This window comes from Thermobia domestica, chromosome 2 (assembly GCF_964235325.1).
Source record: "Thermobia domestica chromosome 2, izTheDome1.hap1.1, whole genome shotgun sequence".
NCBI classification, from domain to species: domain Eukaryota; kingdom Metazoa; phylum Arthropoda; class Insecta; order Zygentoma; family Lepismatidae; genus Thermobia; species Thermobia domestica.
The window spans coordinates 219,021,655-219,036,467 of NC_137455.1; the positions used below are offsets into that span (position 1 = coordinate 219,021,655).

General features: G+C 34.8%; 1 protein-coding gene across 1 annotated transcript in view; it reads right to left on the reverse strand.

The window, feature by feature from the left end:
• Positions 1 to 518: 518 nt before the first annotated feature.
• Positions 519 to 14,813, reverse strand: part of LOC145678378 (limbic system-associated membrane protein-like) — an 869,469-nt gene continuing 855,174 nt past the window's right edge. The window contains exon 7 of the mRNA XM_081748453.1: positions 519 to 896. The gene's annotated coding sequence lies outside the window, so the exon portion shown is untranslated. The remainder of the gene's footprint in view (positions 897 to 14,813) is intronic.

A 14,813-nucleotide genomic window follows, 5' to 3' on the forward strand; every position in this document is an offset into this window, starting at 1 on the left:
AATTAGTAGTAGTGCTAATATACTGTATAATATTCATAACAGAAAAACGAGGATCTGTTTCCTATTGATGTTGATGTACTATTTACCTGTTATTTATTTACGTTTCTTTGGCAAGTCATGCTGGTTTATTATAACAATCTTACTGCACATTAATAGCAACGCTTTTGAATATATATATATATATATATATATATATATATATATATATATATATCTGTTTTAAATTATTTTTCAACTAAATGTACTTCTTCTGGCAACATAGTTAAGAAGACTGCTTACAGGAATATTGTATGTTATAAGACGGATAATATTTTTACATTCTATTGAGTTTAAACCAATTTTGATTCATTTAATTTTGTGTTATAGTGCAAATGACCCGAAGTTTTAAATTTTCAGTACTTAAAATAACGAGTATATAGCTACGTATTTGTTTCCACATTTCACCGGCGTATTCCATACACTAATATTTCAACAAAATATAGTACATTAGAGTGGTAAAAGAATAATTACACGGAAAATAGTAGTTTCGTAATATTTATTGAGAAATATAGACCACAGAGTGACCAAGTTATTGGCACTTATAATTTTCATTTCTTTCCTTCGTTTGTAAAATAAACAACACTGTACAGTGCAAGAATATACAATAACGCTTTTTTATTATTATAAGATCTCATTCATAATTATTACATGTATGATGTTTGCGATAATTTTTCATTGCACTGGCACGCAGTAGGCTTCTCCATTGTTGTAGAATTGCACATATATTATAAATTTTCTGTGATGTTTTTAAATTAGAAATGCGTCACAGAAAATAATGGACAGTTCTCAGAGTTAACAGGAATGTAAATAAGCTCCAGATCGCAATTGGTCGTAATCATGATTATCCACAGATGTTCCTGTAAAAAAGAGAAACAAACATAAAAATTCGCTTACCATGAAGTAAATATACATTGATATTTAATGCATACTCATTTTATACTGTAGCTTTCAGGTGAGACAAATAACCTGAGATACGATGGGTATTTTTAAAGTGTAAGAATGAAAAAACAACGCTTTTCATTCTGCTTTTAAGTATAACATTTAGATAAAAATATAGTTTATATCTTAAATATAAAGCAACAAAGGCATATTTTGGTAAAGGGCGATGAAAGTATTCTTCTATCAAATAAATGAACGGAGGCTAGATATGTATTTCACATTATTTATTGAAGTCAATGTTATCAATATACTACTGGTGTTCAGCACAAAACATTCTTTAAAAAAAATCAAATATATTTGGAGTGTTACCTGTTGAATCCTATAAGACTGAGTATAACTTTTTTCTTTCAACTTTTACAAACATCATCCTATCACATTATATAATGCCAGATATTTATACATTGTAAATAACGATTTTGTTATCCTCCCTCGCTACGAGTTAGGGAGAGGATAAGCAAAGCTCCTTGGTTCTTGCTCCTATGTCAGAATCAGAGTTTACGGGAGGTTTATATGTCATATTCATTAAACTAAAATATACTTATTTAAAATTACTAAATAAACCAAAACTATCGTAAGGACGATCAAAGTTTGTTCGCACATTAGTGTTGAGTTTCATCGCTACTACGGCAGCAGAACTTGAATATCTTATTAGAGCCTTGTTAGTGTAATTTCCGTCCTTAACGAGAACAGACACATTATATATAACACGGGAACAAAAGAGGAAGAGCCAAAGGCATTAGGTGTGTAATACCATATAGCATGTTTTTATTCACATGATTTGTGTATTTTTCCTTAAAATGTATTTAAATCTTGGGAGTAACGCTTACAGTAATTTACTGGTCAGTCTACTTCACTTAACACAGAAACGAATTTTTGATAGTTTGTGAGGATTGTTTCCGCTGGAGGGTTTTGTATGTCTGCTAACAGTCTGAAATCGGGTAATCTCTTTGAGAGATGGTCAATGCAGGAGGTGATGTCGTCGAGCATTGAACCCGCAGTCACTCTAGTAGATACACAAGCATTTCGGCATTTTCTCTAGCAAAGATGAAAGTTCCAGTAAAAGTGCCATACTGGAATCTTACTACGAACGAATGTTAATGTTATTGACAAATAGAAATACGAGAGTGATGTCTAACTGATGTTTCATTTAAACTATTCTATAGTCATAGTTTTCTGGTGGAATAATGGCTTGTAATTCATTATACTGACAAAATAGATGCGTAACGATTGACAGATAAGCAGTGAAACACTTTTTTTCTGCAAGTTTCAAGTAAATTTATACGTATAAACGCAGTCATTTTAAAAGCTATAAAGATATAAAGCATGTGATCAAGATCATGTTATATGCTGAATTAACAATATTGGTTTTTAAGTTATGTATATCTTTGTTAGTAGAAACGGAAAATTACTGAGCGAGTGACTTATTTGTTGTAAGAATTAAGCACAACTATTCCATGAAAAAATGAATGTAAGAATATATGTAGGGAGAAAACTGACACGGGTTTTGAAAATTAATCTTTAATCCGGTATGTGCACATTGCGTAGTTTCGTCTAAAATATTTATTTATATATGAATTTAACATGTTTCTATGGAATAATAGAGATCTATTGTATGATACTGGTTGGAAACAGTTCTTTGAGAATAAGTCGTTTGAAGTTAAGTTTTCAATTAGGGATGGCCAAAATTTTCCGGAATCCGGATTCCGGAAATTTTGTTTTCCGGAATCGGAAAATTTACTTTCCGGAATTCGGAAAAATTCCGGATTTCGGAAAAATTCCGGAATTCGGAAAAATTCCGGAATTCGGAAAAATTCCGGAATTCAGAAAAATTCCGGATTTCGGAAAAATTCCGGATTTCGGAAAAATTCCGGAATTCAGAAAAATTCCGACATTCGGAAAAAATCCGGAATTTAGAAAAAATCGGAATTTTTCCGAGATCCGGAATTTTTCTGATTTTACTTTCCGGATTCCGGAAAGTAAAAATTCTGGAATTGGCCATCCCTAGCTAGTAGCTGTTAAAAGAGAAACACAATAATGAATATATATACTGTATTAGTTTCTTGTAGTTGGATATGTCTTTATCACTTACGTAGACAATTGCTACTGCAGTTATTTACTGCTTTATGAGAAGGTCTTATTTTCACACACAAAAAAGTCGCCGGTATGTCTCAAACATTATCGCGTTCCCACCTGCAGCTGCTCCAAAGCACTGCAAACTACTTTTTAATCAGGCGAAAGGCAGTGAAGGAAAAGAAATCTCAACAAATATTCTAATAACATTCGCTTATTGTCAACATACCTACAGTGAGCGCAGAAAGTGTTCGTACACCGTGCATACTTTATATTGAAAACAGCTAGCATGAGAACGGGAGGTGGAAAATATATATATAACCAGAATTAAGACTACACATTCATACATTTTATTTCTATATACAAGAGAAAGGCCAAACAAAGACAATTCATGTTTTGCTCAGAAGAAAAGAGAGAATTCCTTTTTTGTAAACGCAAAAAGTCACCGTACACTTATGATTGAATTAATGCTTATAAAGTATATTACGTTATTTATTATTTTGTGGGATTACCCTGTGCGTTAATGATTGTCTGTAGTCTTCGTGGCATTGATTTCACCTGTAGTAGTTCGTAGTTCTGTAGCTTCGGGACTATAGAAGTCAGTGGAGAGCTTTTGTGAACGCGGCATTGAACCTCCGGGTTCCATAGGCCATAGAGTTAGTTAGTTAGTTAGTAGCTTCGGGACTGATTATGTCCCATTCTTCTTGAATAGCTTTTCTCAGGCCTTCTTTAGTAGAGAAGCTGTGCCTTCTGATTCTTGTCACCAGAACAGACCATAGATGTTCTATGGGGTTCATGTCTGGGGATTGGGGAGGTGTGCGAAGCTGTTTCAAGGTATTATAGAGTAGCCACAATCGAGTATTTTCCACTGTATGTTTGGAGTTGTTGCCTTGCTGAACAATAAATTGTTTTCTGCGCACTAGTATGGAGATTTTCCTTTAATATGTTAATATACACTTTGTGGATCATCACTCCATCGATAAAGTGGAGACGACCCACTCCTGAGGCACTCATACAACCCCAGACGAGCACGGACCCTCCTCCGTGTCTTACTTTAGGGACGAGATTTTGAGGATTCATCTCTGTATTCACCTTGCGTCATACCATACGCCTCCCATTGGATTCGATAAGATTACATTTACTTTCGTCCGAAAATATGACCCTATTCCAGAAAGAAGCCTGATCCCTTATCTTTATACTCTTTTTCAAACTTTAGTCTCTTTATACGATTTGTCTTGTTCACCCATAACATTTTCCTGGCTATCCGAGCATGATACCCTACAAATATTCCGCACTGTACTGGCTGATACTTTAACACCGCGTGTTTCCAGATCCGTTGCCAATTGCACAGCACTACTTTTCGGAAACTTTTTTCTTTCCCTAATAATGTAACGTTTATCTTGTTCACTCAACACTCTTGGTCTTCCAGTTTTTTTTTTTTTTTTTTTTTTTTCGCACAGTGATAGAAACATTATACATCGCAATTATTGTTTGTACTGTTGAACGAGGTCTGTCTGCAAGGTTTGCTATCTTTCTCAAAGATTTACCCTTCTTATGCAATTTAATAATTACTTTTCTTGTCTCCTCATTTGTTTCTGTTCGGTTGCTTCCCAGTTTTACAGCCCACCGTGCAGTTTTTTCACTCCTATTCACAACTAAACTCATTCTGTTATTCGTCATGCTATAAACAGAGGTGTATAATCAGGTGAATACTAGTGAACCCCAGTTGTGGTATCTTTGTTTCGTATTCGTACGTCAGGTGTACGATCTCTTTTTGCGTCTACTCTATACACTTTCTACGGAATTTATTTACTTTCTGACCATTAACCTTGTCTTTTTGTTCTTTATTGGTATATTCATAAAGCTTAGTTTTCATTATTCATATTGTGTGTGTTACTACACTTCTTAAATTTTCTGTTTCTTTTTCGCAAGCATTCTCGTTTCAATAGCATAGGTGTACGAACACTTTTTGCGCTCACTGTATGTACAGTAAATACAAATTTATAATTTTTGACTTTACGAAGTATACAATGTAATTGTTCAATAATTAACATAAGCAGGCATTCATTAATTTATATTAATATAATAATTAATAAAACTAATAAGCGGGTGATTGATGACTCAGTGGTAGAGTTTTCATCTATGGTATTCTAACCCAGGACATGTGGGTTTTCGATGGCTAATTTTGTGTTCGAAAATTTTTCCGGTGGTAGGCCTACTCTTGGTTCCCTTTCTTATATTTGTTCCATCATCACTCATTAACGAATTTAGTTTATCAAAACTCTATAGCCATATATTCATTCTGTCCGTCAGTGAAACAAACAGTCTCAAGTACTATCTGATGGATTACCATCAATTTTGGCCACGATGTACAGAGTCAATAGTTAAGAATCGAGTTCCCTGATGAATGTAATATTCAAACCGGAAGCGGTACAAATCAACCATTTCCGGTTTTAACGTTAATCATTATATAGTAAATATGGTAATAGATAGCGAGAAACGGTTTCCAGTAATCGACATATATAACATTCATGTAGATAGAATGTTACCCAATTTGTGCATCTGCTGAAAATAATGAGCTTAGGTATTTAGAGAGCATTTTCCGCTTTAGAAAATGTGTGCTTGGTAAAGAATGTAGAGAATTAGCTGAGTTAGGCACGTAGCTAGAATATGGTAATAGGAAGGGGGAGGGGTCTGTCACGAAATACTGTGGTTATTTACCAGGGGCTCAATCATTCTAAATTATTTTATTGGCAACATATATTGGTTCGTTTAGCCAAGATTTCTAATGGAGGGATGATATGAAATACTGTGGTTACACACCAGAGGCTCGATCAATCTAAATATTTTACTGACAACATACCCATATTGATTGGTTAGGACAATAAAATGAGGATATATTAGTAAGTATTTTAATAAGAAGCTATGAAGATATATCGAGTAAAAAATTATAAAAAAGTATTTAAAAAGATATAGTCTTCCGAGGTCATTCGAACGGTGTCGAGAATTTTGCGTCTGGGAAATTTGCGCCCTACCTCAAGAACAAGGAAAATTGTGCCTGCAATGTACCTCCACCGGGAAGTTTGAGCCCTGCGAAATAAAAGAACCTATTCGAGCTTACGCATTTGCTCGGAAGGGCTGACATTACAGCATAAACAATCCTCCCCCCACAACCATGCCATTTGTGATTTATTTTCATTGTGGCTATATAAGGGGAGAATAAACTTCAATATAAGCCAAAAGAACACAACGGATCAACGCAATCACTGCTTCTTCCAGAGATGATTTTGGAGTAACACTGGCTTCCCCAGAGCTCTCAAAGTGCCCCCTCGGAGGAGACCAAAATAATACGTTTATAATATAATAATAAATAGAATAGTACCAGCAGTGACCCCCTCCGGAATACTAAGTGTGCCCCCCGGAACATTTTTTCTGAAAGAACGACTGAACGCAATTGTGTGTTTAAAGTGTAATTCCAGCAAGTGAACACACTGTACATAGTTTTCTTGATAATATTACTGAACTGATTTTAAATTCACTTTACATTTTCTTTTCTATATTTTGTGTCCTAAAAAGCCAAACAACTCGCAAGGATTGTGAACAGAGATATCTGGGTAGAGCCAAACAGCCTTTTGTAGATTAAATTATACTCTTTGATTATATTAATAAATAATTATATATCAGTCATTTATACTTTTATTGTAAATTTTGTAGTATAATGAAAAATTGTATTTGTATGGATTGCCCTTCAGTGAACTAAAATTGTATTTTTTTTCATTTGTTCGGAATATTATAACGGATGGAGTAACTCACTGAGACGATGAGAGGCAAGCCTAGTTCAAGTGTGAGTGGAAGTTACTTTACACAGTACAAAAATAAGTTGAATTGTAGGGCGCTAACATCCCAGTGCAAATATATAGCCGGCGCATTTTCCCCTCTTTTTGCGGTAGGGCGCAAACATCCCAGTGCAAATATATTGCGAGCGCATTTTTTCCTATTTTTGTGGTAGGGCGCAAATTTCCTGGGCGCAAAATTCTCGCATTCAAGGGAAATATAATGTCCGTGAAGTTGACAAGCCACTTATGCCAGACTCCAATTTCGACTTTAAACGTCGCTAGTGCTATGTTAGTGTTCGATAGTGACGCAAATCGTTAGCACTCCACAGATAACGTGTGCTTTTTAAATAATGGATATGTCTTCTAACTGCATGCCAACACGCCCACTTCTAAGAATCATCTCAAAAATGAGGGTAACCGTTAGAGCAAGTAAGTGCTCATTAGTACCATTAACATTAACGTTAATGCCTCCATTGTACGGCCCTTTGAGTAATAATTACACCACGTATAGTCTCAATGGGTCCCTATATTCTCGCAAACATTCTGACGTGCCCAAGTTAGTTACTTTTTTTTTGGAACTATTGTTTATCTGTTATTGTTTATTGTTTATTGCTAGTCTGCAGAGTAGTCCTTACATTAATATGCCATTGTCCTTGATAATCATTGCGTATTTACAAGCAGTTTGTTATTACTGTTAGAAGATATCAAAAAACAACAGATAAAATCTACTACTTAACGGTTCATATTTTTCTTTTACAGTACACAAACGATTATTATTATTATTAATAATAATAATAATAATAATAATAATAATAATAATAATAATAATAATAATAATAATAATACTATTCCAGCATAAAAGTTATCAATTGCATCACACTGGCAACAAGCGACGCATATTTTAACTTCATAAAAATTCGTTTCTCACGATTTTCTGGAAAACTACGTATGATATCTTCATTCTGTCAAGTTGTTTATCTCAGTGTGATATATGTATTACCTCTGGACAATATCACAGTAAAACAAAAATTAAATATTAGGAGTGCATCGTACTTTTGGACTACATCTCATTAACCATGGGAAGATTCAGTAGTGTATACTTTAGGATGTAAGTTTCAGCTTAACTTGCATCATACATTCTTAGGATTACAAAAAGGAAATTTGTTCGTTTGCGTTTGAACAAAATTCTTAGGATTACAAAAAGAAAAAATAATTTTTCCGAATTCCGGAATTTTTCCGAAATCCGGATTTTTTCCGAATTCCGGAATTTTTCCGAATTCCGGATTTTTTCTAAAATCCGGAATTTTTCTGAATTCCGGAATTTTTCCGAATTCCGGAATTTTTCTGAATTCCGGAATTTTTCCGAAATCCGGAATTTTTCCGAATTCCGGAATTTTTCCGAAATCCGGATTTTTTCCGAATTCCGGAATTTTTCTGAATTTCGGAATTTTTCCGAAATCCGGAATTTTTCTGAATTCCGGAATTTTTCCGAATTCCGGAATTTTTCCGAAATCCGGAATTTTTCCGAATTCCGGAATTTTTCCAATTCCGGAATTTTCCGATTTTACTTTCCGGATTCCGGAAAGTAAAAATTCCGGAATTGGCCATCCCTATTTTCAATAAAGTTCTTTGCCCCGTCCGTTCCGCGTTATTACCGCTGTAAGAAACCTGTTGTGTTTCGATGTTTGTGATGCTGTAGCGCCTACAGTCTGCGACACTGAATAACAAGTGTGCTACTGTAAGCCTCTGTTTAATGCATATGTCTGAAATATTTAATAAGCTTACGTACTCCAATATTTTTAAAAAATTGTTCGGTTGGCAACACTGTTGATTTGGTGGTATTGTAGAGTATGTCAAATAATGCCACTCTTGATATTTGCGTAGTAGAAAGTTTCATTGTTTTTTGTATATTGATTTAAAAATTACCAGTAGTCGGTGGAGTTAATGCAGATATCATCAAAATATTTTACTTTCGGACATCGATGAGCCATTTTGCACATTAGTTATGTATGTATGAAGGAATAATAATAATTAAAATCAATTCATGAGACACTTAAACACATGTCATGAACTCCTGTAGTGACGTTATCAGAGTGGCCTGCGTGTTGAGAGACAGGTCAATTTGCATGATCAAATATTCATTATCGTATAGTAATGTTTCAATACACTATTTGAAAGCACTTTTTTTTTTCGTAACACGAATAGTTTATGAGTCATATCAGCGAAAGTTTGGAAACGGATGATATACTAGTGAACATTTCAGGAAAACGTTCTTTAAAATGATACTAACGGTACTTTTACGACAGTTTGTTAATATGTACTTTTAGTCATAATGAGAGCATACTGAACTTTAATCTGAATGATTCCAAGTCGAATTTTGCTTTAGGTTCGAAGTCCAAGTTGGCAGCCAAAATGATTTTGAATAACTGCATAACTTGGTTTTTGAAAACAGCTACAAATATTGCATTGTGACATATTATTTCCTAAGTTTTAGGGAGTCAAGAACTCCATCTGTGACATCCAAATTGCAATCTGACCACCAGAAGTGGCTCAAATCACCACCAGAGCTAAAATGGGTCCAAATTCGACGAGCGTCAGAAGTGCTGGTGGTTAGAATGTATGGTATTGGTTTCCCAAGTTTTCAGGGTCTCATGCTCTTTCCTAAATTCTGATTCTGACTCAGAGAATGCCCAAAAATACGAGATGATTACCAAAGAGTGGCTTAATTTATGAATACAAAATTGCAATCGAAAACAATAATAGCACAACCTCCTTCTGAGAATGAGCTAAATACAACACTGATGGTGCCTATCACTCTCCCCTGACTCCTCCTGCCTTACACAGGGGACAGATTTACCGCTAGTCCAAATTCCCAAAGTGTTTCCTTAAGTTATGGGTAAAATCTTGTAATGTGTTCATTTACCATTTGAAAGATTTTGAATCAAACTATGAGAAAGAATATCTAACATTTTTGTCATACAAACGATTTAGGAGTTATTGTGGCAGAAATTTGAAAGAAAAAGACTACTTGCTATGGTAGGTTGACTGCCATGAGATACGAAATCTGGTCTCACATACATATCTTGTGTAGGCCACGAGACCTGTTTTCAGGTTTCAGTACAACTGCTTCAGGCCTTGAGGTCTTTATCAATACCTCACCTCGTACTTGATAATATGGTTTGAAATATTCGTTTGGCCTCAGAAAGTTGCAAAGTGATCGTAGCCCGTGGATTTTTTTTGTAGTATGAGTTTACAATATAGAAGTAAACAAAAATCACAGAAATAATGGTAATTTTAAAATTTGGCGGCGTGGCCCCAAGCTAAGGAAACCACTTTACCCCCGTGGCAGTCAACCTGTTTCCTAACCTAGTAAGGTTGACTGCCACGGGGGTAAAGTGGTTTCCTTCGCTTGGGGCCACGCCGCTAAATTTTAAAATTATCATTATGTCTCACAGCTGGAAAGTACAATTTAAGTAAGATTTTACTCATCGACAATAATCGCACCACTATTTGATTTATGAGGTCTTCTAGCGTGTTCACATTGACCTAGGCGTTAGCTGAGAAGAGAGGTTTATACTCATCTGCAACTTTATTTTAATCTCCACTCACACGGATCCAGAGACTGATAATTTCATTCAAGATAGTTTGTTATCAAGAACATTGGAGGACAGCTTTCTTCAGGTGGTGTAAGAAAACATTATTTTTCCTAGGAATATTTTCAATTGATTTGTTCTGCTACGTAAACAGACCCACTTGGACTTAGTCGTGGTCTCCACGGAACGGCAATGGTACATTGAAACGACGAAGGGCTGAATTTGTAAGAATAATTCATTATTTTCAGAAATGTCTTCGGAAACTTTCGAATAAACCAAAAACGCTTTATCTTCGTCTCGATTTGCCATCCACGTTTTACATAAAAACAGTTTTACCAATATTCGTAATGCTACATACCGTGTTAGCTCATGTAAGGACGGTAGAAGGTCCGAAACTCCTAGTGAATTTTCGTGCTCCAATAAATGAATGAGAATTGTTGAATATGTTTGGAGGAGCTGGAAAATAATTGGAGATAACTACGAGTCCCTCTGGTCAGCAAAAGTCGTGATCCATATGGACAAATTGCAAGGAACAATATGACGCAAAGAGTAAAAAAATCTGCCTTAAATTATACTTTGCTTTGTACCAGTGAGGCCCAGCGTAGAGATTAAAATACAATTGGTACAAAGCATATTTCTTGTTTTTCACTCCCTTCCAAATTGCTGCCGCAATAACTAATAAACTGACGAAATAATGCTAGATAGCTATCTTTGTAGATTAACCGAAGATTTTTCAAATGGTATATGAAAACATTACAGGATCCTGTCCGTATTGTTAGGGAAGAGTTTGGAAATTTGAGCTGGCTGAGACTCAATTCCTATGTAAGGGAAGAGGAACTAGGGAAGAATGATATGCTTCATTACCGATGGATTCAGTTCATTTCCAGAAGGAAACTGTGCTATTACAGCTTTTGATTGCAATTCGTTTCAAACATTAAGGCTTTTTTGAGTCGCCTTTAGTCTTTGAGCACTCCCCAGGATTAAACAATAGCAGTGAGATCCCTGGCCCATAAAACACGGGAAACGATATCTCACACTCCAATATATAGCATCTTTAGTTTCTAATCGAATTTTGTTTCCATCTTGGTTTTCAGAGTTGTTTGAAAACCTTCTGATGGTCGGATTGTAATTCGGAAGCCACAAATGAATTTCGTGACACCGAAAGTATATAAAATCACATATCACACCGCAATATATGTAGCTATTTTCAAAAAGTAAATTTGAACCAGTCATTTTAGACACCATCTTGAATTTCAGCCATAACAGTCATTGATCGGAAACATACAGATCAATGTTCAGCATGGTCTCATTATCTCTAAAAATACATATTGGCAAAGTATCGCTAAAATGCCATTAATATCATCCTATGTAGCGTCTTCATGAAATGCTGACTAGTATAACAATCATTTCTAAATTTTCGCCCCATAACGTCTTAACCGTTCATGTTACTACTACTACTACTACTACTACTACTACTACTACTACTACTACTACTAATAATAATAATAATAATAATAATAATAATAATAATAATAATAATAATAATACATACATACATACAAATCCATTTTTATAGATCAATTCAAGACCTTTCAAATGTGTATTGAAGCATAACAACAGCATAATTGATAATGGATGTATCACGGCAGTTACGTTGCTCTCACACCTTAAAAGCAAAGGTCAAATTCTGGCAGCACTATAGGTAGGACCGTGACGTATGAGTCACATGGCTATCATACATGGCCAAAGACAAAAGCCAAGCAACGCAAACAACATCCAGCCGGAGCCTTCTTCCTTATTACCCGAGCTTTGTTGTGGCGAGAGGGCTTAAACCTGAATTATGACCAATCAAGTCTATATAGCTGCAAAGAAAAAGGTTTTCTGATCAAGTAAATGAGCTCAAATACCACTACAATTAGTTTTCACTTAATTTTGTGACTCAAAATGTGTTGAACATTTTTGCTCCGTGTCATCTATCAATAAACTCGTTTAGATGAGCAATTGACGTATATACAATGAAGATACTGATTTGATTAGATATATAGGTGAAAACGAGGAAAATATAGAAGTTGACATACATCAAATGTGTCACATTTAGCCATTAAAATGAGTCACATTAGTTGTGACACCAAATTACTTGCTGCTAACCATGCAAAGAATTAAAACCTTTTTTGGAACTTGCTCAACAAGCCTTTTCAGGAAATTATAGGCTGTCATATTATTATAGGTTCAACATTGAATCATCTCGGGTCAGTCATATTTCAGTAATCCTGAAATATTTTTAAAATTAGGGGTTCAAAGAGGAGGTACAACGAAGGGAACATTTGGCCCCTGACGAATATGCGATCACACACAGAGTTGTTTTTCGTTGAATAAACAATAATAGCAGAGATAGAAAAGCGGAACAAGTTCTGGTGGGAAGACATTATGCTTGTGTATATTTTGGGGAACTCTTTGACAATCTATATTAAAGGAAAATGTGTCTATCTAAAGTTTTGAATAAAACAACCATCAGTGTGAAAATGTACTGCGCCAAAACTCCAGTATTATTTATGTCAAAATTTTAAGAATATGATTTCAAGAGAAGCAAATTGTGAAAATGGATAGTATTTCAATTATTTTATTACTGTAACATTTGAAAATATGATATAATGTTAAATTTCATATGGTATGTGGTGGCATGAAAATTGTGAAGATATAAGAAATTTACACAGTCAAAGCAACAGAAGTTTCTATACTAAATAAAATTGAGACAGCATTTAGAAGTTCACTATATGCCTAGCATGTCTTTATCTACATTGATAAAGTTCATGAGAATGAAATTATATCAAAGCTCACGTCTTTAATAGCGAGAAAACAGTTTTTGGCCACCTTATTGTCTGGTTTCTTTATATGCAGCAATGTAACATGTTTGACATCTGACTTCATAATGTTACGAAGTCTACCATGATTGAAAAGTTGTGCTGGTAGAGACATTTGACAAAGAACAGTGTCCAATTGAACATAACTGATATCTACTTTATCTGACATCCAGAATCAATTGGAGAGTCCGTGGTGATGCATAAAATAAACAAAACAATCCTAGTTTTACAAACAAGAGTCAGAACTTACGGAACCCACCGTTTCCAGTCATATATACTGTACATACAATAAAACAAGCAAATGAAAGTTCGAAATATTTACATGCAGTTTAGTTCCATACTATCGCTATAAACTTCACTTATGTCTCACAGTCTCCTGATTGCAAGTATTGGTTGATTACTGAACACACGTGGCTAGACTGAATTCCAATAATTAATTTAAAATTATTTAGTACCATTCTTTCATTTATACATTACTTGAAAGATCATCCGCATGAAGGCGCACAACCGAATATAAGATTACGTTTGGCTAACAACACTTACAAAATGAAGAACACTTGATAGTCTAGCAGGATTTTGAAATTTGCCTTTAGTTGCATAATAGTTGATTGATTGATTGATTTTTTGAGTTTAACGTCCCTTTTCAGCAGCTATATGAGACGTGGACCTACTGATTAACGTGGAATCCGAACCACATGAGCTCCCACCGGGAATCGAACCCGGGCCTCCCACGCCAAAGGCGCGTACGCTAACCGTGCATAATAGTTGACTAGTCTCTTAAACTATAACGTGGAACTTTATCATGATTACTAGCAGTATAAATCCATGTAACGTATGGTGAAAAAAATCCACATAATTTGCAACACTGCAAACCCTGGCAACGTTTGGCCAGCAGATATGGCGCAAATGTGCTTGTACATTGAAGTCCAGATATCATTCTTGTTTAACAATCAAAGAACACAACAAAATTGAGGATGTTCAGTGTGGCAAACGGATTATACTTTTGTACATTTTTTTTCACCATACGTTATATACTCGTATAATGAGCATTCTTCCTATTTCATACAATTGGTACCAGTTTTTGAAATATTGTGCAAACCCATTCTAAGATATATAATTATTTGGTAAAATATTAGTAAGAGAATTAATCTAATTACAATTTTATCAATGACTAGTAATGCGTGAACAAAGACATGACGGATGTCCTTACATATAGCAGAAAAACTCTGAAAATTACCATAGATGGAGGCCACGCATGTAAGAATGGAAATTTGGTAGTTATGTCAATGGTGTGATTGGATTTCATTTTGAATTTCAGGTACTCAATCATGCTATCAGGTGTTGTGCATACACAGTTGAAGTTCAAAGTGTACTAATAATAGTATCATGGGCTATAGTACTAACAAATGTAACAAGAATAAGAGAAGTACCGAATCCTGCTACAATTTTCTAATACATCAATAATGTACCAAGAA